General features: G+C 48.9%; 1 protein-coding gene across 3 annotated transcripts in view; it reads left to right on the top strand.

Moving 5' to 3' along the window:
- The window catches only part of IDE (insulin degrading enzyme), a 441,269-nt gene that overhangs the window by 147,534 nt on the left and 270,996 nt on the right, over positions 1-22,739 (top strand). The gene's annotated exons all lie outside the window — the stretch shown is intronic.

Here is a 22,739-nt window from a genome sequence, read left to right as displayed (position 1 = left end):
GTTGCAAAACTTTAGAAAAGAAAAAAAATGCAGACTTATAGTGAAGGCATCCAAGGTGCACTAAACTTTCAATAGAAAAAAAAATAGCATAAGAACATAAGTGTTGCCATATTGGGTCAGACTGAAGGTCCATCAAGCCCAGTATCCTATTTCCAACAGTGGCCAATCCAGGTCACAAGTACCTGGCAGTATCGCAAAACAGTAAAACAGATTTTATACTTCTTTTCTTAGAAATAAGCAGTGGATTTTCCCCAAGTCTATCTTAGTAATGACCTATGGACTTTTCTTTTAGGAAATTATCCAAACCTTTTTATTAATCCTGCTAAGCTAACTGCTTATACCACATTCTCTGGCAATGAATTCCAGAGTTTAATTACTTGTTGAGTGAATATTTGCCCTAATTTGTTTTAAATTTACTACATAGTAGCTTCATTGCATGCCCCTTAGGCCTAGTATTTTTGGAAAGAGTAAACAAGCATAAACGTCTACCCATTTTATAGACCTCTACCATATCTCCCCTCAGCCATCTCTTCTTCAAGCTGAAGAGCCCTTGCCGCTTTAGCCTTTCCTCATAGGGAAGTCATTCAGTCCCCTTTATCATTTTTGTCGCCCTTCTCTGTACCTTTTCTAATTCTAATTTAACAGAGCAACACTTATCTGGACTGATAATCTGAATGCAAAATCTTAGATATTCAAAGCATGAAGTATCAGGTCCCCGACATGGACCATATTTTAAAAAGGTGCCTCAGGGAGACCAACAACATCAAAATGTCCAATTCAGAATCTTGTCACAGAAAGCATCATCTTCTCAGGACTCGCAGGTGTTTGAAGTGAACAGGTTGCAGTAGCCATTTTGGGATTGGAGCTGGCACAGGCAGGATGGCCTACCCAGGCTGACTCCAATCCCAAAATAGCTACTGCGACCTTCAGAGGCAATCTTTTGTGACTGCCACTGGAAGTAACAGTCTGTTTTTTCTACAGAGATGGCATAGACGAGCATGTGGGGATTGCTCCTGCCCCAGCTCACCACTAGATCACAAAGGCTGTATGGTAGGCCAGAGGGGGCTTCATCTGTTTGGGAGGAGGGGGAGAGGAGTGGTGGAAATTGGAGCTTTTCAGTTTGGGGGAGGGGCAGGTGGAGGAAGGAAACCATGAGAAGGAGGGAACGGGAGGAATGCAGGACACCATGGGGGATAGGGGAGAGGAAAACTTGAATATAAACCTAGGTTTATATTTGAGTTAACATTCCCCCCTCTTCTTAGGGGAAAATGTTATCTGTTTATATTTTGATTGTGTATGGTAATATGTGATATCAAACAATAAGAGGTCTCTCCTAAAATTATACCGTCAGCCATCAATACAGCCATTGGTTTATATAGCTGTTAAATAGACTCATGTTATAATCACTGAGACATTTTGTGCCCATAGCACCTCGATTTGTGACAAATATGTGCATATTAAATATTGCCTTACAACCAATCTACTTAAGTCCATAATAATGATGCAGCCGTTCTGCTGAAGTACTTCAACCAGCAAATCCCTCTTCAATGGTTGTCCCTGAGACCTAGCCTTCACCAAGTTTCTTGCATCACTGCTTCGGGAGTGATTGGGAGAGGCTGAGTTGTGAGCTGCCAGTCCTGCCATCTGACCAGTCTGTGGGATCTGCGCTCTTGATGGGATTGGCAGTCATTTTCTCAGCTTCCTCCTCATGACTGCATGATGAGGGGGGCCTAGTGGCGGGGGGGCTGCTCCCACCTGACCAACATTGGTCTAGTGGGAGGCACTTGGGGGGGGGGGGGGCATGCCTCTAGGCTGTATCCAGAGTATGGTACTCATTAAGGAGGCTGTTGCTCAGAAAATGCTGCTCCTGGGCCATTGAAGGGGCCTTGTAGGTGAAGGATCTTTTAGGGCTGGACTTCTCCCACCCAACTCACGTTGTGTTCACTGAGGGCCCTGCCTCTAGACTGGATCCAGAGCATGGTACTCCTTGTTATGGAGGCCTTGCACAAGAAATGCCACTCCTGGGCCTTTGGGGAGGGCCCTAGAGGTGTGAGCTCTTTGGATGAGGTGGACCTGGACCCTCAGTGGCTGAACCCAGTTAAGTGAAGCAGCAAAATGGAGCCTAGGTGGGACCTTAGTCATCCCAGAAAACCCAGATCCATTTCTGTTACTGAAAGATTCTTTCTCTGAGGACAAGCGGGCTGCTTGTTCTCACGATTGGGTGACGTCCACGGCAGCCCCAGGAATGGAAATTTTCCTAGCAACAAAAGTTTGCTAGAGCCTGCGGGCGCACGCACCGTGCATGCGTGGCCATCTTCCCGCCCGTCGTCGCGAGAGGCCCACTTCAGTTCTTTTTTCTCCGCGGTAGAGAGTGGCTGCTTGCGGTCTCTCTCTATGCCCCTGAGAGAGCGTTCGCCTAGATTTTATCGTAAATTTCTTGGTTTCTGTCTTCTTTTCCCTCTGTTTCTTTTACTTTTAAATTGTTTCCCTTTAAAAAAAAAAGAGACCCTTTATTTTTTTAGTTTTAAGTCCTGTTAAGTTTCCTTTCGCTTCCGTTGTACGCGTTTCTCATTTTTTGTGCCTTTATTTTTGGCACAATCGAGAATTTTGATTTTGCCGCTGCTATTTTTCCGTCCATGTCATCGAGGACGCTCAGTGGCTTCAAGAAGTGTAATCAGTGCAACCGGGCTATCTTGAGTACTGACCCTTACGCGTGGTGTCTTCAGTGCTTTGGGCCCGACCATCTCCAGACGCATGTAAGTTGTGTCTTAGCTTGAAAAAGCAGACACAGGCATCGAGGAAAGGTCTTTGGGATAGTCTTTTCGAAGCTTTGCCTGGTTCTTCGGCGTCAACGTCGACATCGGTACCGCGATCGGCGGCATCGACCTCAGGAGCGCAGGTAATGGCTGTCCGGAGACCACACGCTGGGAGCAGTGAGCCATCGAGTGGGTCTCCACCTGCCTCGAAGACTCCTGCTGCGCAGGCCCCACAGCACCGTCCACTCTCGGACTCGTCCCCGAGGAGGCGTGTGGATTTCACATCCTCCTCGTCAGTACCGAGGAGTATCGATGACGTGTATTGAGCGAAGGCGAAGAAGCATCATCATCGGTCTCCTCCTAAACACGGTACTGGGAGCTCCGGAACGTCGAAGGATTCGGCACCCGTGAAGCGGGGAGGAGCACTCACCCTCCTTTCAGGAACTGTTGGTGCGTCAGTCTTCGGACAGCCCGGTACCGCCTCCTCAACCTCCACGGGTTCTGACACAGACTCCTGCATCGATCCCGCAGCCTTGCTCGACAGCGACTCTGGACAAGCGCATCCGAGCCATTCTCCCAGGTTTGCTGGAAGGGTTGCTGCGTCAGCCTGTTCCGGTGCCGGGGGTGCTTGCGCCTTCGGCACCGTTGATGGTAGTGACAGCTGGCTCTGGCCCTGTGCTGAAGTCTCCGACGCAGGTACCGCTTGCGATATCGGTGTTGGCTGCCACCCAGGTCGACTCCCCGTCGACATCGATGGAGGGAGCTTCATCGCTGCCGACACGGGAGTCGACTTCTTGGCATTGCCATCGAGGACATGGTTCCTCGGCGTCTAGACGGGCCCGGTTTCGGACTGCAGTTCAGGAACTCTTGTCCAGTACCAAGGAGGATGCCTCGTGGGATGAGGGAGAAGATCCCAGAAATTTCTCTTCTGAGGAGTCTTGTGGTCTTCCCTCTGGTCCTACTCCTTCACCAGAAAGAAAGCTTTCTCCGGAGAGTCTTTCTTTCTCTTCCTTGTCCGGGAAATGTATGTCGCTATTCCCTTCCCTGTGGTCACTGAGGAGGAGCCCAGGACTGAGATGCTCGACGTCCTTGACTATCCTTCGCCACCTACGGAGTCATCCACTATTCCTCTGCATTTATGTCCTTAGAGACATTGCTGAAGAACTGGAAGAAACCACTAACTAACCCCACCAGCCCCCAAAAAGCTGAGTCCCAATATCAGATTCATGGAGAACCTGAGTTGATGAGGTCGCAGTGACCTCACGACTCTATGGTTGTGGATTCCGCTCTCAAGAGGACCAGGAGTACTAGAGATTTCGCCTTGGTGCCCCCGGGGCTGGAATCTAGAACTCTTGACTCGTTTGGGAGAAAGGCCTATCAGTCCTGTATGCTCGTGTCCAAGATTCAGTCATACCAGCTCAACACGAGCATCCACATGTGGAACAATGTAAAGTAACTGACGGACTTGGTGGACAAAGCTCCCTGTGGAGCACGCCAGGCCTTTTCAGGAGGTGGTCAGGCAGCTGAAGGTGTGTCGTAAATTCCTGTCCAGGGGTGCTTACAATTCTTTTGATGTTGCATCCAGAGGTGCTGCTCAGGGTATAGTGATGCGCAGACTCTCATGGCTGCATGCCTCTGACCTGGATAATAGAGTCCAGCAGCGGATTGCGGATGTCCCTTGCCGGGGGGATAATATTTTTGGCAAGAAAGTCGAGCAGGTGGTCGAACAGCTCCACCAACGGGAAACCGCTATGGACAATCTCTCCCACCGGGCGCCTTCAACTTCTACCTCATCAGGTAGACGTGTTTTCCAGGGAAGAAGGAGTGCTCCCTCTGCCTACAATAGGCGTAGGTACAATCCTTCTTCCTGACAGCCTTCTCAGGCTCAGCCCCAGCGCGCTCATTCTCGTCAACAGCATGCGCCTAGACACAGGCCCTTGCAACTCCCCAGCAAAAGCAAGGGACGGGCTTTTGACTGGCTCCAGCTGAGCATAGCTGCTATCAAAGTGTCCGTGCCGGACGATCTACCGGTCGGAGGGATCTTCAAATTTTTTCACCAAACGTGGCCTCTTATAACCTCCAATCGGTGGGTTCTTCGAATAGTCCGGTTAGGATACTCCCTCAATTTGATCTCCAAACCTCCAAATTGCCCACCGGGAGCTCAGTCCTTCAGCTTGCAGCACAAGCAGGTACTTGCAGATGAACTCTCCGCCCTTCTCAGCACCAATGCATTCGAGCCCGTTCCACCAGGGCAGGAAGGGCTGGGATTTTATTCCAGGTACTTCCTTGTGCAAAAGAAAACAGGGGGGATACGTCCCATCCTAGACCTAAGGGCCCTGAACAAATGCCTGGTCTGAGAAAAGTTCAGGATGGTTTCCCTGGGCAAACATCTTCCCATGATTCAGGGAAACTATTAGCTATGCTCTCTGGACTTAAAAGGATGCTTATACACACATCCCGATACTACCAGCTCACAGGCAGAATCTTCGATTCTGTCTGGGAGCGCAGCACTTCCAGTATTGTGTGCTGCCCTTTGGCCTCGCCTCTGCACCCAGGGTATTTACCAAATGCCTGGTGGTAGTTGCAACATCGCTACGCAGACTGGAATTGCATGTGTTCCCTTATCTCGACGATTGGCTGGTGAAGAACACCTCGGAGGCAGCAGCTCTATAGTCCATGGAGATGACTATTCAACTGCTGGAGCTACTTCCTGTTCAAAGACTTGAATTTATTGAAGCTCTGCTGGATTCACTGACGGCTCGTGCCTATCTTCCCGAGACGAGAGCAGACAGTCTTCTGTCTCTAGTTTCCATGGCCAGAGCGTCTCAGCGGATCACAGCTCAGCAGATGTTGAGACTTCTGGGCCATATGGCCTCCACAGTTAATGTGACACCCAAGGCCCGTCTTCACATGAGATCTGCTCAATGGACCCTAGCTTCCCAGTGGTATCAAGCTACGGGGAATCTAGAGGATGTGATCCAGCTGTCCACCAATTTTTCACAATTCCCTTCAGTGGTGGACAGTTCGATCCAATTTGACCTTGGGACATCCCTTTCAAAGTCCTCAGCCTCAAAAAGTGCTGACAACGGATGCATCCCTTCTGGGTTGGGGAGCTCATGTAGATGGGCTTCACACTCAAGGAGCTTGGTCCCTTCAGGAATCAGGTCTTCAGATCAATCTCCTGGAGTTGTGAGCGATCTGGAATGCTCAAAAGGCTTTCAGAGATCGGCTGTCCAATCAAATTATTCAAATTCAGACAGACAATCAGGTTGCCATGTACTACATCAACAAGCAGGGGGGCACCGGATCTCGCCCCGTGTGGGGAAGCCGTCCAGATGTGGCTTTGGGCTCGCCGTCACGGCATGTTTCTCCAAGCCACGTATCTGGCAGGCGTAAACAACAGTCTGGCCAACAGGTTGAGCAGGATTATGCAACTTCAAAAGTGGTCGCTCAACTTGCGCATAGTGCGCAAGATCTTCCAAGCATGGGGCACCCGCTTGGTCGATCTTTTTGCCACTCAGTTCAATCACAAAGTCCCTCAGTTCTGTTCCAGGCTTCAGGCCTACGACAGACTAGCGTGAGATGCCTTTCTCCTTCATTGGGGGAAGGGCTTTCTGTATGCATATCCTCCCATACCTCTGGTGGGGAAGACTTTACTGAAACTCAGGCAAGACTGCGGAACCATGATTCTAATTGTTCCTTTTTGGCCGCGTCAGATTTGGTTCCCTCTTCTTCTGGTGTTGTCCTCCAAAGAACCGTGGAGTTTGGAGTGTTTTCCAATCCTCAGAACGAGGGGGCACTTCTGCATCCCAGCCTCCAGTCTCTGGCTCTCACGGCCTGAATGTTGAGAACGTAGACTTTGTCTCCATGGGTCTCTCTGAGGGTGTCTCCCAAGTCTTGCTTCCAGAAAAGATTCCACGAAGAGGTGTTACTCTTTTAAATGGAAGAGGTTTGCCGTCTGTTGTGACAGCAAGGCCCTAGATCCTCGCTCTTGTCCCACACAGAACCTGCTTGAATACCTTCTACACTTATCAGAGTCTGGTCTCAAGACCAACACCGTAAGAGTTCACCTTAGTACAATTAGTGCTTTTCATTATCGTGTAGAGGGTAAGCCTATCTGGACAGCCTTTAGTTGTTCGATTCATGAGAGGTTTGCTTTTGTCAAAGCCCCCTGTCAAACCTCCACCAGTGTCATGGGATCTCAACGTCGTCCTCACCCAGCTGATGAAACCTCCTTTTGAGCCTCTGAATTTCTGCCATCTGAAATATTTGACCTGGAAGGTCATTTTCTTGGTGGCAGTTACTTCAGCTCATAGGGTCAGTGAGCTTCAAGCCTTGGTAGTTCATGCTCCTTATCTCAAGTTTCATCTCAACAGAGTAGTCCTCCGTACTCATCCTAAATTCCTGCCGAAGGTGGTGTCGGAGTTCCTTCTGAACCAGTCAGTTGTCTTGCCAACATTTTTCCCCCGTCCTCATACCCACCCTGCTGAACATCAGTTGCATACATTGGACTGCAAGAGAGCATTGGCCTTTTATGTGGAGCGGACAAGCCCCTTCAGACAGTCCGCCCAAATGTTTGCTTCTTTCGATCCCAACAGAAGGGGAGTCGCTGTTGGGAAATGCACCATTTCTAATTGGCTAGCAGATTGCATTTCCTTCACTTATGCCAAGCTGGGCTGACTCTTGAGGGTCATGTCATGGCTCATAGTGTTAGAGCCATGGCAGCGTCGGTGGCCCACTTATAGTCAGCCGCTATTGAAGAGATTTGCAAGGCTGTGACGTGGTCATCAGTCCACACATTCACATCTCATTACTGCCTCCAGCAGGATACCCGATGCGACAGTCGGTTCGGGCAGTCGGTGCTGCAGAATCTGTTCAGGGTTTAGAATCCAGCTCCACCCTCCTAGGCCCATTTTTATTCTGTTCCAGGCTGCACTCTCAGTTAGATGTTCTACTTTGTAGGTCAATCCTTATGTCCTCTCCGTTGCGAGGCCCAATTGATCTTCTTTGTTGTTTTGAGTAAGCCTGGGAACTAGGGATACCCCAATCGTGAGAACAAGCAGCCTGCTTATCCTCGGAGAAAGCGAAGATACATACCTGTAGCAGGTATTCTCTGAGGACAGCAGGCTGATTGTTCTCACAAACCCGCTCGCCTCCCCTTTGGAGTTGTCCTTTTTATTTGTTATTGCTTTATATTTAACTGAAGCGGGACTCTCACGACGACGGGCGGGAAGATGGCTGCGTATGCGCAGTGCGTGCGGCCGCGCACTCTAAGGCTGTAGCAAACTTTTGTTATTAGGAAGATTTCTGTTCCTGTGGCTGCCGTGGACGTCACCCAATCGTGAGGACAATCAGCCTGCTGTCCTCGGAGAATACCTGCTACAGAACCTCCTCAGGTGGAGGAAGAAATGCATTCCCTAATAATTCAATTGTTTAGGAAGGAAGAGCTCCCTAGCTTCATTGATGCCATCAGAGAGGTGTTGTGGCTGTCTTCTACCTCTGCGCTGGAGCTGAACAAAAGGAGACCCACTCATAGAGGGTGTAGTAGCTCCCCCCCCCCCCCAGCCTTTTCCTTCTGGTTGAGAGTGAGTCCCAGAAGGGGACTGTCACGAAATGCCTAGCCACCTACCTGGGGCTGCCCCACGGCCACTTCACCAGCACAGCTCAGGTCCGCCTGCACCTGCCGCTTCTGCTGCACACTAGCACCCTCGTCCCAAAGACAGGATCCCCAACAGCTCTGGGTGAGTCTCCCACTCTCAAATTGTCCCCAGTGATTCTTAGGTTACTGGGGTCAGACTCCCAGTGGTCCCACAGTTCTTAGAAAGCACCCACAGACCCAACACACAAACCACCAGGATTCTTCGTCAGTCCAGACAAGCAGAGGCAATAAACTAAAAATGTTTGTCATAAAAATATTGAACAGTGAACTATAAAAACAGATGTAACAAAACAGCACATAATAGGTAACTGAATATGGATCAATTATAAAACTAACTAAACATTTGTTCACTACCTGAATAATGCCTGGAGAGTACAGGTAATATAGCCCCTCACAGATTATCAAATATAACTGTTCACAGGGCCTAAGCAAAAAGATCTTTCTCTGTTTTCTCCTGGGTAAGACTGGGTTAATTATAAAAAAATATTATATATATATATATATATATATATATATATATATATATATATATATATACAGTGGGGGAAATAAGTATTTGATCCCTTGCTGATTTTGTAAGTTTGCCCACTGACAAAGACATGAGCAGCCCATAATTGAAGGGTAGGTTATTGGTAACAGTGAGAGATAGCACATCACAAATTAAATCCGGAAAATCACATTGTGGAAAGTATATGAATTTATTTGCATTCTGCAGAGGGAAATAAGTATTTGATCCCTCTGGCAAACAAGACCTAATACTTGGTGGCAAAACCCTTGTTGGCAAGCACAGCGGTCAGACGTCTTCTGTAGTTGATGATGAGGTTTGCACACATGTCAGGAGGAATTTTGGTCCACTCCTCTTTGCAGATCATCTCTAAATCATTAAGAGTTCTGGGCTGTCGCTTGGCAACTCGCAGCTTCAGCTCCCTCCATAAGTTTTCAATGGGATTAAGGTCTGGTGACTGGCTAGGCCACTCCATGACCCTAATGTGCTTCTTCCTGAGCCACTCCTTTGTTGCCTTGGCTGTATGTTTTGGGTCATTGTCGTGCTGGAAGACCCAGCCACGACCCATTTTTAAGGCCCTGGCGGAGGGAAGGAGGTTGTCACTCAGAATTGTACGGTACATGGCCCCATCCATTCTCCCATTGATGCGGTGAAGTAGTCCTGTGCCCTTAGCAGAGAAACACCCCCAAAACATAACATTTCCACCTCCATGCTTGACAGTGGGGACGGTGTTCTTTGGGTCATAGGCAGCATTTCTCTTCCTCCAAACACGGCGAGTTGAGTTCATGCCAAAGAGCTCAATTTTTGTCTCATCTGACCACAGCACCTTCTCCCAATCACTCTCGGCATCATCCAGGTGTTCACTGGCAAACTTCAGACGGGCCGTCACATGTGCCTTCCGGAGCAGGGGGACCTTGCGGGCACTGCAGGATTGCAATCCGTTATGTCGTAATGTGTTACCAATGGTTTTCGTGGTGACAGTGGTCCCAGCTGCCTTGAGATCATTGACAAGTTCCCCCCTTGTAGTTGTAGGCTGATTTCTAACCTTCCTCATGATCAAGGATACCCCACGAGGTGAGATTTTGCGTGGAGCCCCAGATCTTTGTCGATTGACAGTCATTTTGTACTTCTTCCATTTTCTTACTATGGCACCAACAGTTGTCTCCTTCTCGCCCAGCGTCTTACTGATGGTTTTGTAGCCCATTCCAGCCTTGTGCAGGTGTATGATCTTGTCCCTGACATCCTTAGACAGCTCCTTGCTCTTGGCCATTTTGTAGAGGTTAGAGTCTGACTGATTCACTGAGTCTGTGGACAGGTGTCTTTCATACAGGTGACCATTGCCGACAGCTGTCTGTCATGCAGGTAACGAGTTGATTTGGAGCATCTACCTGGTCTGTAGGGGCCAGATCTCTTACTGGTTGGTGGGGGATCAAATACTTATTTCCCTCTGCAGAATGCAAATAAATTCATATACTTTCCACAATGTGATTTTCCGGATTTAATTTGTGATGTGCTATCTCTCACTGTTACCAATAACCTACCCTTCAATTATGGGCTGCTCATGTCTTTGTCAGTGGGCACACTTACAAAATCAGCAAGGGATCAAATACTTATTTCCCCCACTGTATGTATGTATGTATGTATCCTAGATGAATTCAGTTCCTGGGCCAATCAGAGCCCAGAACAACAAGTTTTAAAAGTAGCTGGCCACACCCTTCAGGTTACCTCTTATCTGTGTTAGCTAAAGAGGGAACAGTCATTTCTCTGTAACAGCTTTAAACCTGGACATGCACCACCTGCTGGCTAAACTAGAGAAATACACTTCAAGAAATAATACAGTTTACAGGCTTAAACCCACTGTTTTGTCACAGGGGCCCTAATGGGACCAAAGACCCTTAAGTCTCTACCCCCTTCTGCTTGAGAATTGACAAATATTTGCAGGTCCCCAAGGTGGACACACTTGCTGTGATTTGGTTTATATTCATAATCAGTTGCTTCGGTGATCATGGCCGGGAGGTGGCTGTGGCTCCACCACTGATCGATGGATGCTTTTTCTAAAGCACATTTGAGCATGCTGCCCTTTAGGGGTCCTCTGCTATTTAGAGAAGATCTGGAGAAGTTAGTTGGGGACTTGGGGGTATCTCATCCACTATGTCTCCCAGAGATGTGTCAGATGTCTTCTGGTCAGTCAGGCCCAGGCAAGGCTCACTGGAAGGGGAGTGGCCGCTTCTGGCAGAACAAGTGCATTCACCAGCCTCAGCTGGAGTGGGAAAATGGGCCAAGTCTGGGCTCTTTCGAGGCACGAGAAATCCTGGAGACCAGGGTTCTTGTAGGGCAACCGGTATAGGGAAAGGAGTGCAATGAGTTTGTTCTGAGCTCCTCATTGGTTCAGATGGGTGGAAAAATGACCCTCTTTTACTCCAGCATCACCTTTGAGCCAGGGACTGCTGAAGCTGATGAATCAACGATATGTCTTAGATCTTCAACATCCTGTTTCAGAGGCTTTCATGGTCTTCGCTCATGGCTCGCCATTAAATGCTTGGGCGGGTGCTAACACATTTCTTAATCTGCTCCAGTTGGAGGCTGTTCTTCCCTCAGAGCAAGACAGAGGACATTGCGCCATCGTATTTCATGGTGCCAAAGAAAGCAGGGTTTCTTAAGGCCCATTCTGAACCTCAAGGTTGTCAACACAGCACTTTGAGTGCTTGTGGTTCTAGGTGGAGATGCTGCATTTAATCATCGCCTCCTTTTGGCCAGGTGAGTTTCTTACCTTCTTGGATATACAAAGTCCTACCCTCACTTTCCCATCTGAGTGCTAACAGCTGCTACTTGCACTTCTCTATCCTGTGGAAGCATTTTTAGCTCTGTGCCCTCCCATTTGGTCTGGCAGTTGTCCCTTGTACATTTTTGAAGGTGATAGCGGTGGTGCCCGTGGCCCAGCTCTGCTCTCAAGGTATTGGGGAGTACCTCTGTCTGGTCAACTGGTTGATCAGGACTGATTCAGAAGAGGAGAACAGTGCAGTCATCTCCCAGATGATCCAGCTCCTGGGAGGTGTGGACTGGATGGAGAACTGGACAAGAGCCTCTTGGTTCTTAGCAGTTGGAATACCTGGTGGTCCTGTTCGACATGGGCCTGTGGACAGTGTTCCTCATAAAGGACCTGATGCACAAGCTCCAGTCCAACTACAGAGTCTGTGCTTTGCATGCCCCACAAGTGTGGGTCTGCCGTCAGGTTCTCGAATCAATGGTAGTGACCTTGGAAGTTGTCCTTTGGGCGCGAGCACTTATGTGTCCCCTCAGGAGGCTTTGCTGTCGTGCTGGTTTATGAGGTCTTAGGATTTCAAGGCCAGTGTGTCCCTTTTTTAGGGGGTCTAGAGGAACCTCACCTTGTGGACTCAAGCAGATTATCTGTGTTTAAAAGAAAAAGGAGGGGGATGAGTGGATTGTGATAACCACAGATGGCAGCCTCAGGGGCTGGGGAGTTTACTGCCTTTGGTCTGGTCAGGAGACAACTTGGTTAATCAGTCATCTCAAAATGAAGGCTGTTTGGTTTGTGCTCTTGGAGTTTCTCTCCATTCTGCTAGGCAGAGCAGTGTGTGTGATGTGGGACAATGCTATGGCAGAGGGTTATGTCAGCAATCAGGAGGACATGAAAAGCTAAGCAGGAGGCAGCAGCTCAATGCTGCTGGGTGAAGAACTAGCTTAGAGTTTATGAAAACTTGCTAAATTTGCTATACCACCCAAGCTAACGTGCAGATCTTGGTGGTTTACAGAATAAACAATATACGCAACAAGTTAGGAAAAGAACTATATTGTTAGACAGGAAAGAATTCTTCCAATTGTAGTCATAATTAAACAACACACTTTTTGAGGTGTTATTGGGGTACCTGAAACTTAGTATAAGATCTTGAAATGGGTCTCAAACAAGACTAATATTAGTAAGGTAAGTGTCCAGTTGCAAATGTATTCCCCTTATCTTTAGATCCAAGCCCACAGTGCCAAAAAAGAAGGAACTAAGTCCAAATATTATAAAAATAAGGCAATTATTTTATTTTACAATAGCAGCAAATATAATACAAGAAAGACAGGAACGAAGACAATTCCAATCTAATAGAAATAACTCAGAGTAAATTCACATAAATTTCTAACTAGACTCTGAAGTATAAAGAGCACTCTGGCCCACAGAGCACTAATACACAGATACATGGCATACACAACCTGATGTGCAGGCCCCCAGATGTCGGCATGTCCCTCAGATGGTCAGTATGGTCCAACACAGGTCTGCTCCAATAAGTGGGATGTTGACACAGCAGTCCCTATCTCTATATATAAAACGCACCTCCAACGTTCTAATGAAGCCTCAAACCGGAAACTTGAAGTGGCATAGATATCCGGTTTGCCCATGAGTGTCTTCCCCGCCCTCGCGTCAAACATGATGACGTCGAGGGCGGAGCACTGACACTCAACGAATCAAGGAAGCCAATTGGTTAATCTCTGTTTCCACCCCACAAAGCTGCCGTCATTCCCAAACAGTCAAAACCAAACAAAATTGTCGCACCCTGTCCCCCCGCCCCCTGTCCCCCCACCCAAAGTCCCCTTCACCCACCCCCTCTCCTCTTCGACTCTGGCCATGCAGCAGGACGATTACTACACATGAGTAAAAGTGACCCAATCAACTACACTGTAAGCAAGGAAGCCCATTGGTTAATCTCTGTTTCCACTCCCCAACACAGCCGTCATTCCCGTACACTCAAAACCAAGCACACCTAGGAGCTGCTGATCCACATTGTCATTTTTTTTTTTCTTCTTCTATCTGCAACACGTTTAAAGCTGTTTCTACTGGATAAACTGCACCTTAAAAGATAAAGGACAAAAGGTTTTTGTTCTCTTACTGCACACCTTTTTAATTTATTTGAAAGCTACCTATCTGTACATTTGAATATCATGAAATCTAAATTAAATATCACTAAAACAGCTTTAAAAAATATTCTACCTGGTAGAAACAGCAATTTTTAACTCTGTATTGTCAGATCATTTGTCAACAATACAAACTTTATCCAGGTAAGTGCCCGTGGCTGCGTCAGCCCTGCCGTTGCCTGTCAATGTGTGTCAGAGTATGAGGGAGCAAAGCAAAGAAAAAAGGCACAGAACTGCTTGCACAAAAGCATAAACAAACAGAAAAGCAGAATAAGGTCAAAAAGGTTTATTGGAACAATACCCGACGTGGCCACGTTTCACCCTCAGGCTGCGTCAGGGGTAAAACTAAAAACAAAATTCAATAAGACCATACATACAAATAATATAACATTCTGCTTCCAAAACCAATGTGAAATATACTGTGCTAGAAACATATATATAGATCATTACCATACATTTAAATGCATATCATGAAAACATGTACAAATCACATATACAATTCTAAAATCACATATATAGTTCCAAAATCATATATATATTGTAACAACCTTTATTAATTAAGATAAATGAGATTAAGAAGTAAATATATAAAAACCAATAAAATGACCATCTATATGACATATCAGTGAAGAGGGGGAGATAGAAAATTCAACATACATACCTATCAAAGGTGTATATAAATATATTATACACACTTATGGTAAAACCAAAAATTGTTCAAAAAGCAAGTTCTAAAATGAGAAAAGCATGAATTAAAAAACTGTACATATACATATTGAATATTGCATTTTAAAATACTAATAGGTCTAAAAGCAACTCTACAATAAATTCAAAAATTCATATAGACCAATCACATATAAATGGTAACCTCAATATAGCCTATATGCCTTAATGTTACTCTTCACCAAAAGCAAGCCAGAAGCTCAAAACGTGGATACAAAAATATGGGTAAGAGGTTGACTGCACATTGAATCCAATCTGATATATGTTATGACATCAATAGTCCTATGTGATGGAGGGCTCTCAGAGTCTTCACACACCCTTAAACGAGATCTTACTCATATGTTCATTAGTCTCGAGGGGTGGTTGAGCATCTCAATTATGGAGCCTTTCCGTGTTTTTTTTATGTATGCGCTTCCTTCTCAAAAACCACAACAGTGCTCTTATAAACAAAATTAAATATCAAATGTGCACGTCAAACTCATACCCCTAGTTCCACTCACCCTCATTAAATCTGTCTCTGTAATGATCTTGTACTCAGAAAATACTAGGCATTACACGTTACTTATCTTTTAACTTGGAACTGTGCACTGGGTTTTTTCTTTCTCCAAATTTTGCTTCCTACAACAGCCGCTACACTCTTTGTGAAATCTTCACACAAAGGCTAAGTAGCATCTCTATCCGCAAGTCATTAAGAGTCCAACGCTGCAGGGTTTTGTCAATAAACTTCCTCAGGAACTGAAAATGATCTCCAAATATCAAACCTTGGAGCAAAAATCAGCACCTCTTGTCTGTAAGATCTCGTTTAAGGGTGTGTGAAGACTCTGAGAGCCCTCCATCACATAGGACTACTGATGTCATAACATATATCAGATTGGATTCAATGTGCAGTCAACCTCTTACCCATATTTTTGTATCCACGTTTTGAGCTTCTGGCTTGCTTTTGATGAGTTGATTATTGCCAGGTCATTAATTTTGGGATTATTTGTGTTCAATGTTACTGTTAGCTCTAGTATATTTAATACACAATTGATGTGCTTCCATCTTTAAAAATTATAATAATCAACCCTCAACATATATTGATTGGATATGCGCTAAATAGGTATTTGAAACCCAAACGGACTTTAAGTTCTGGAACATTCTCCAAACACAGACAAACAATCATGTAAAAAAAGGATTAAATATCCCAACAAGACCTATATATTTCGCAATATTAATCTCTGTAATATATAAATAACTTAAAAGGTAAAGGACAAAAGGGTTTTGTGTTTGGTTTCTTACTGCACACCTTTTTAATTTATTTGAAAGCTACCCATCTGTACATATGAATATCATGAAATCTAAATTAAATATCACTAAAACAGCTTTAAAAAATATTCTACCTGGTAGAAACAGCAATTTTTAACTCTGTATTGTCAGATCATTTGTCAACAATACAAACTTCCATATCATCATGCTGATCAATCCATAGACTGGTGGGTTGTGTCCATCTACCAGCAGGTGGAGATAGAGAGCAAACTTTTGCCTCCCTATATGTGGTCATGTGCTGCCGGAAACTCCTTAATATGTTCTCTATCTCAGCAGGTGGTGGTCACACACAGCAGCAGCTCTGGCTAGGCCTCCAAGCCTAATTTTTAGGTTTTGTTGAGTGCCTGGGGTTGAGGGCTCTTCTTGAGCAAGTGCAAACCTGGTGGCGCCAGGTCCCTCCTTTTCTCCCCCCTCCTGCTGGCTCCGTTTAAAAAAAAAAAAAAAATTTTGAACGTACTTAAAGGCGTTTATTTCGACGTTTATTTAAACGTTTATTGCAGCTACTCACTGGGACACCAGGTCGTTACAGCTCGGAGCGGACAGCAGGTAATTTTTACCTTTTATAGCGGGCAGGGGGTTCCCCGATTGGTCTCCACGTGGCCCATGGCGTCGGAGGGCGAGGGCGCAAGGAGTCGCTCCCCGGATCGCGTGTGCGCTTCCAGAGGGGATGCGGGGGTCTTAAAGTCTGATTCGCCCTTGTTGGGTGACAGTTTCGTGACCGATGAGTGTCCCGGTCCTTCCTCCGGTGTGGCGGTTTTTCCCGCCATAAACGCCCATCCCCCGCGGCTCGCCTCCGCCATATTGGTCGGCCACGCGGCTCGGACGGCTTCTTCTTGGGCTGCCCTTGAGGTGGGAGACATTGATGCCATGAACGCCCTTAATTTGGGCGACGGCACAGAAGCGGCTAAAGTTAAGCGCCGTTCTTCCCGCGCGGCTCCTTCGCGGAGTGTCGCGCCGGACGCCATCTTGGATGCGCAGCATGTCTCTCCCCCGCTCTTGCGAGCGCCGGTTGAGGGTGCCTCTAGGGCTGTAGCCCAGGCTGCGGAAGTGCACAGTCTGGGGGGTTTCTCCCCCGAGTTTGTTTTGCTGCTGCATCAGGCCTTCCTTATGCAAAACGCTGCCCCTGCTCCCTCGTCTGGTAAAGAGGTTGAGGCCCCCGGAGGTAAACGCCCTCGGGTTGATTCCCAGGCCTTGGAGGACTTTGTCTCCTCCGATGTAGATGAGGGCAGCATATCTGAGTTCTCCCAACGGTCCTTTGCGGATTCCTTGGAGGAGACGGATCCCCGCTCGGTTGGAGCGGATGACCCCTCTGCAGCGCGGCTCTTTAGCTCAGAGGATTTGCCCAACCTGTTAGTGCAGGCCATGGGCATTTTGAAGATTTCCTCTCCGGAGGACGTCTCTCCCTCAGCCCCTGTTGGCTCTGCCATTATGCTGGGGACGAAGCGCCCGCCTAGAACCTTTCACGTGCATGATGCCATGCACACCTTAATTTCGGCTCAATGGGATTTCCCGGAAGCGAGCCTTAAAGTGGCTAGGGCTATGTCCCGCCTCTATCCTTTGCCTGAAAGTGAACGTGAGGCCTATCTGTGGCCTACCGTGGATTCTTTAATCACTGCGGTGACTAAGAAAACGGCATTGCCGGTGGAAGGTGGCACGGCCCTAAAGGACGCCCAAGACAGAAGATTGGAGGCGGCCTTAAGGTCGTCCTTTGAGGCGGCTGCTTTAAGTTTGCAGGCCTCAGTTTGCGGCTCCTATGTGGCCAGGGCGTGCCTGACTTTGGTGCAGCGGGCTTCCCCCTCGGATCATTCCTTGAGGGCTGATTGGCCGGCCCTGGAATCGGGCTTGGCCTATTTGGCAGACTTGCTGTATGATGTCTTGAGGGCCTCAGCTAAAGGCATGGCTCAGACAATCTCTGCGCGGCGGTGGCTTTGGCTGAAGCATTGGTCTGCTGACCACGCCTCTAAATCCCGCCTAGCGAAATTGCCTTGTAAAGGCAAGCTGCTCTTTGGGGTCGAGCTGGACAAAATCGTGACCGATCTCGGCACGTCTAAGGGCAAGAAGTTACCAGAGGTCAGGGCTCGGGCTAGTACTCGTCCCGGTACCTCCAGAGGACGGTTTCAGGAAGCCCATCGGTACCGCCCGGGCAGGTCGGGCTCTTCTGCCTCCTCTTCCTTCAAGAGGAACTTCTCCCCCAAGCAGCATTCCTTTCGCAGAGACCGCCGTCCCGGAGGTGCTCCCTCCGGTCCTCCCCCAGGGTCTCGTACCCAATGACGGGGCCTTGGTCCACACCCCAGTGCAGATTGGAGGACGGCTGTCCTCGTTTCTGGGCGAGTGGACCACAATAACTTCAGACGCTTGGGTGCTGGAAGTCATCAAAGACGGCTACAAGCTAGAGTTCTGCTGACCCTTAAGAGACGGGTTTGTACTCTCTCCCTGCAAGTCTCCGGTCAAAGCTGTGGCAGTGCAGCAGACCTTGGACAATCTGATCCGCCTGGGTGCGGTCGTTCCGGTGCCAGAAAATCAGCTTGGCAAGGGACGTTACTCCATTTACTTTGTGGTACCAAAGAAAGGAGGTTCTGTACGGCCTATCCTCGACCTCAAAGGGGTCAATCGGTTCTTGAAAGTTCGGCACTTTCGCATGGAGACTCTCCGCTCTGTTATAGCGGCAGTGAAGGCAGGGGAGTACCTGGCATCCTTGGACATCAAGGAAGCGTACTTGCATATTCCCATCTGGCCTCCCCATCAACGCTTTCTGCATTTTGCAGTCCTGGGCCGACACTTCCAGTTCAGAGCCCTCCCGTTCGGGTTGGCTACTGCTCCGCGGACCTTCTCCAAAGTAATGGTGGTCATCGCGGCCTTCCTGAGGAAGGAAGGAGTACAAGTCCATCCTTATCTGGACGACTGGTTGATCCGAGCCCCCTCTTATGCAGAGTGCGGCAAAGCTGTGAACCGGGTGGTTGCTCTTTTGAGCTCCCTGGGGTGGATCATCAACTGGGAGAAAAGCCAGCTGCGCCCGACTCAGTCCCTGGAGTATCTGGGAGTTCGATTCGACACCCAAGTGGGCAGAGTGTTCCTGCCAGATAATCGGATTGTCAAACTTCAGGCTCAGGTGGACCAGTTCCTAGTAGCCTCTCCTCTTCGGGCTTGGGACTATGTGCAGCTGTTGGGCTCTATGACGGCCACGATGGAAGTAGTGCCCTGGGCCAGGGCTCATATGAGACCACTACAACACTCTCTGCTGCAGCGCTGGACTCCGATGTCGGAGGATTATGCTGTGCGCCTTCCCTTGGACCCAGCAGTGCGCAAGGCGCTGAGCTGGTGGATGCAGACAGACAAGTTGTCTGCGGGAATGCCTCTGGTGACCCCAGAGTGGATTGTGGTCACGACGGACGCCTCTTTGTCGGGCTGGGGAGCCCACTGCTTGGGAAGGACAGCGCAGGGGCTCTGGTCTCCTGCAGAGGCAAAGTGGTCTATCAACCTCCTGGAACTCAGAGCCATTCGGTTGGCGCTTTTGGAGTTCATCCCGGTACTGGCGTTGAAGCCAGTACGGGTCCTGTCGGACAATGCCACGGCTGTGGCCTATGTCAACCGCCAGGGAGGTACCAAGAGCGCCCCTCTAGCCAAGGAGGCTATGAGTCTATGCCAGTGGGCGGAAGCGAACCTGGAACAGCTGTCAGCGGCCCACATTGTGGGAGTCATGAATGTCAAGGCGGACTTTCTCAGTCGCCATACCTTGGAGCCCGGAGAGTGGCAGCTATCTGCTCAGGCGTTCTTGGACATCACGAAGCGCTGGGGCCAGCCGAGCCTAGATCTGATGGCGTCATCGGCCAATTGCCAAGTGCCGCGCTTTTTCAGCAGAGGACGGGACCCTCGATCCCTGGGAGTAGATGCTCTTCTCCAACAGTGGCCGACACAAGAGCTTCTCTATGTGTTCCCGCACTGGCCCATGCTGGGCAGGGTGTTAGACCGGGTGGCAAAGCATCCAGGCCGGATAATCCTGGTGGGTCCGGATTGGCCCAGACGTCCCTGGTATGCGGACTTGATCAGGCTCTCAGTCGACGATCCTCTGCGGCTGCCAGTGGAGAAGGGCCTGTTGCATCAGGGTCCCGTGGTGATGGAGGATCCCTCCCCCTTTGGTCTTACGGCCTGGCTATTGAGCGGCAGCGTCTGAGGAAGAAGGGTTTCTCAGACAAGGTCATCGCCACTATGCTGAGAGCGAGGAAGCGCTCTACTTCTACTGCTTACGCCAGGGTTTGGCGTACCTTTGCAGCGTGGTGTGAAGCAGGCTCATTTTCTCCATTCACTGCTCCAATTTCTTCAGTGTTGGCATTCCTGCAAGAAGGTCTGGAGAAAGGCCTGTCGCTCAGTTCCCTTAAAGTCCAGGTAGCGGCCCTGGCTTGCTTCAGGGGCCGCCTGAAGGGTGCTTCCCTGGCTTCGCAGCCAGATGTGGTGCGTTTTCTCAAGGGAGTTAATCACCTGCGCCCTCCTCTGCACTCGGTGGTGCCTGCGTGGAATCTCAATCTGGTGCTAAGAGCATTACAGAAGCCGCCTTTTGAACCCTTGTCGAGGGCATCACTGAAAGACCTGACGTTGAAAGCAGTCTTTTTGGTGGCTATCACTTCAGCCAGAAGAGTTTCCGAGCTCCAGGCGCTCTCATGTCGAGAGCCTTTTCTGCAGTTCACTGAGGCAGGGGTGACTATTCGCACAGTGCCTTCCTTCCTGCCCAAGATTGTTTCTCGCTTCCATGTGAATCAGCAGCTCTGTCTCCCTTCCTTTCGTAGGGAGGACTACCCAGAGGAATACTCTGCTCTTAAATATCTGGATGTGAGACGAGTCATCATCAAGATACTTGGAAGTGACCAATGATTTTCGGAAATCGGATCATCTGTTTGTCCTGTTTACAGGTCCTCGTAAGGGTCTGCAGGCTGCTAAGCCTACAGTGGCAAGATGGGTCAAGGAAGCCATTGCAGCGGCTTATGTGGCCGCAGGGAAGGTGCCGCCTATCCAGCTGAAGGCTCACTCCACTAGAGCTCAGGCGGCCTCGATGGCAGAGGCCGGGTCCGTCTCCTTGGAAGAGATATGCAAGGCGGCAACTTGGGCATCGGCCCATACATTCTCCAAGCATTACCGCTTGACTGTGGCGGCACGGGCAGAGGCCCGGTTTGGAGCTTCAGTGTTGAGGTCAGGGATTTCAATGTCCCGCCCTGGGTGAGTACTGCTTCGGTACATCCCACCAGTCTATGGATTGATCAGCATGATGATATGGAAGGTAAAATTATGTATCATACCTGATAATTTTCTTTCCATTAATCATAGCTGATCAATCCATAGCCCCTCCCAGATATCTGTGCTGTTTCTATTCTGGTTGAATTTTAGGTTCAAGTTTAGTCTTCAGTTACTTCAGGAGGACTTCGTGTTCAAGTTTTTTCACTTGGATTCTTCAAGAGTTGAGACGAGTTTGTGTTACAGTGAGCTGCTGCATTCCTCTCCCCTCCGTTTTACGGGGCTGGATTGAGACTTAAATTCTGCCGGCACTCCCTCCCGCTTCGTGCGGCTGTAGGGCAGCTTTGTACCCCTCCCGCTTCGGCGGTGTTAGGGTCAGTCAGCTCCTCCCGCGGTTGCGGTTGCAGGATAAGCCAGATCCCCCCGCATCGGCGGGTGTGGTGTCCCTCCCCCGCTCCGCGGGGATGAGCTGGACGGATTCTCCTCCCCCACTTGTGTGGGGATGAGCTGGGTTACTTCCCCTCCCCCGTTTCGGCGGTGGTGAGCTGGGCAGAGTGTCCCTTTGTGGGTGTAATTCTCTAAGTGCTGAGTCCTGCGGATGGAGCTTTGATATCGACATACTGAGGAGTTTCCGGCAGCACATGACCACATATAGGGAGGCAAAAGTTTGCTCTCTATCTCCACCTGCTGGTAGATGGACACAACCCACCAGTCTATGGATTGATCAGCTATGATTAATGGAAAGAAAATTATCAGGTATGATACATAATTTTACCTTTATCCAGGTAAGTGCCCGTGGCTGCGTCAGCCCTGCCATTGCCTGTCAGTGTGTGTCAGAGTATGAGGGAGCTCCAGCTGCCTGTGGGTCACAACAGGACTTAGCTGCTGGACGCCAGAAGCAGTCTCTCCTTAGGTTGACAGCAAATAGCAAACCTCCCCCCCCCCCCCCCCCCAAGCACCTCGGAGGGAGGATGGAAGGGAGGGGACAGGACCGTTGAACTGGGAGGGAGGGGGAGGGAGGGACCCTTGAACTGGTAGGGGGACCCTGGAACTGAAAGGGGGAATATGGAACTGGGATGGAGGGAAGGGGACCCTCAAACTATGAGGGAGGGTGGGGGGAGGACCCTCAAACTGGAAGGGACCCTGGAACTCGGAGGGAAGGGGGGATGACCCTGGAACTCGGGGGGATGACCCTGGAACTGGGATGGAGGGGGGACCCTGGAACTGGGAGGGAGGAGGGAGGGGCCCCTGGCACACACTCTGATTCTCACACACACACTCTCCCTCTCACGGACACACCCGCACATTCACTCTCTCTCACACAGTTAATCTCACACACACTCTCTCAAACATACACACTCTGAGGAAAACCTTGCTAGCGCCCGTTTCATTTCTGTCAGAAACTGGCCTTTTTCACTAGTCTCTTATAAGAACTCTTTTTATAGCGAAATTACAAGCTGTAGCTGTACTGCTGGTACTTTTCTGTCCTGGCAATGATGTCAATTCTGATAACAAATTTGTCCTGGAACATTGGGAACCTTGTCTGCAGTGTTCTGTCTGTGTGCCAGGTTGCAGCTTCATGAAGCAACAAGCTTTATAGATGAAACATCTGCGTTTCCATATTGTAATCAGGTTGTTAATACTGGATAGT

The sequence above is a fragment of the Microcaecilia unicolor genome, chromosome 5, assembly GCF_901765095.1.
Source record: "Microcaecilia unicolor chromosome 5, aMicUni1.1, whole genome shotgun sequence".
Classification (NCBI taxonomy): domain Eukaryota; kingdom Metazoa; phylum Chordata; class Amphibia; order Gymnophiona; family Siphonopidae; genus Microcaecilia; species Microcaecilia unicolor.
This window is presented reverse-complemented; position numbering and strand designations above follow the sequence as displayed.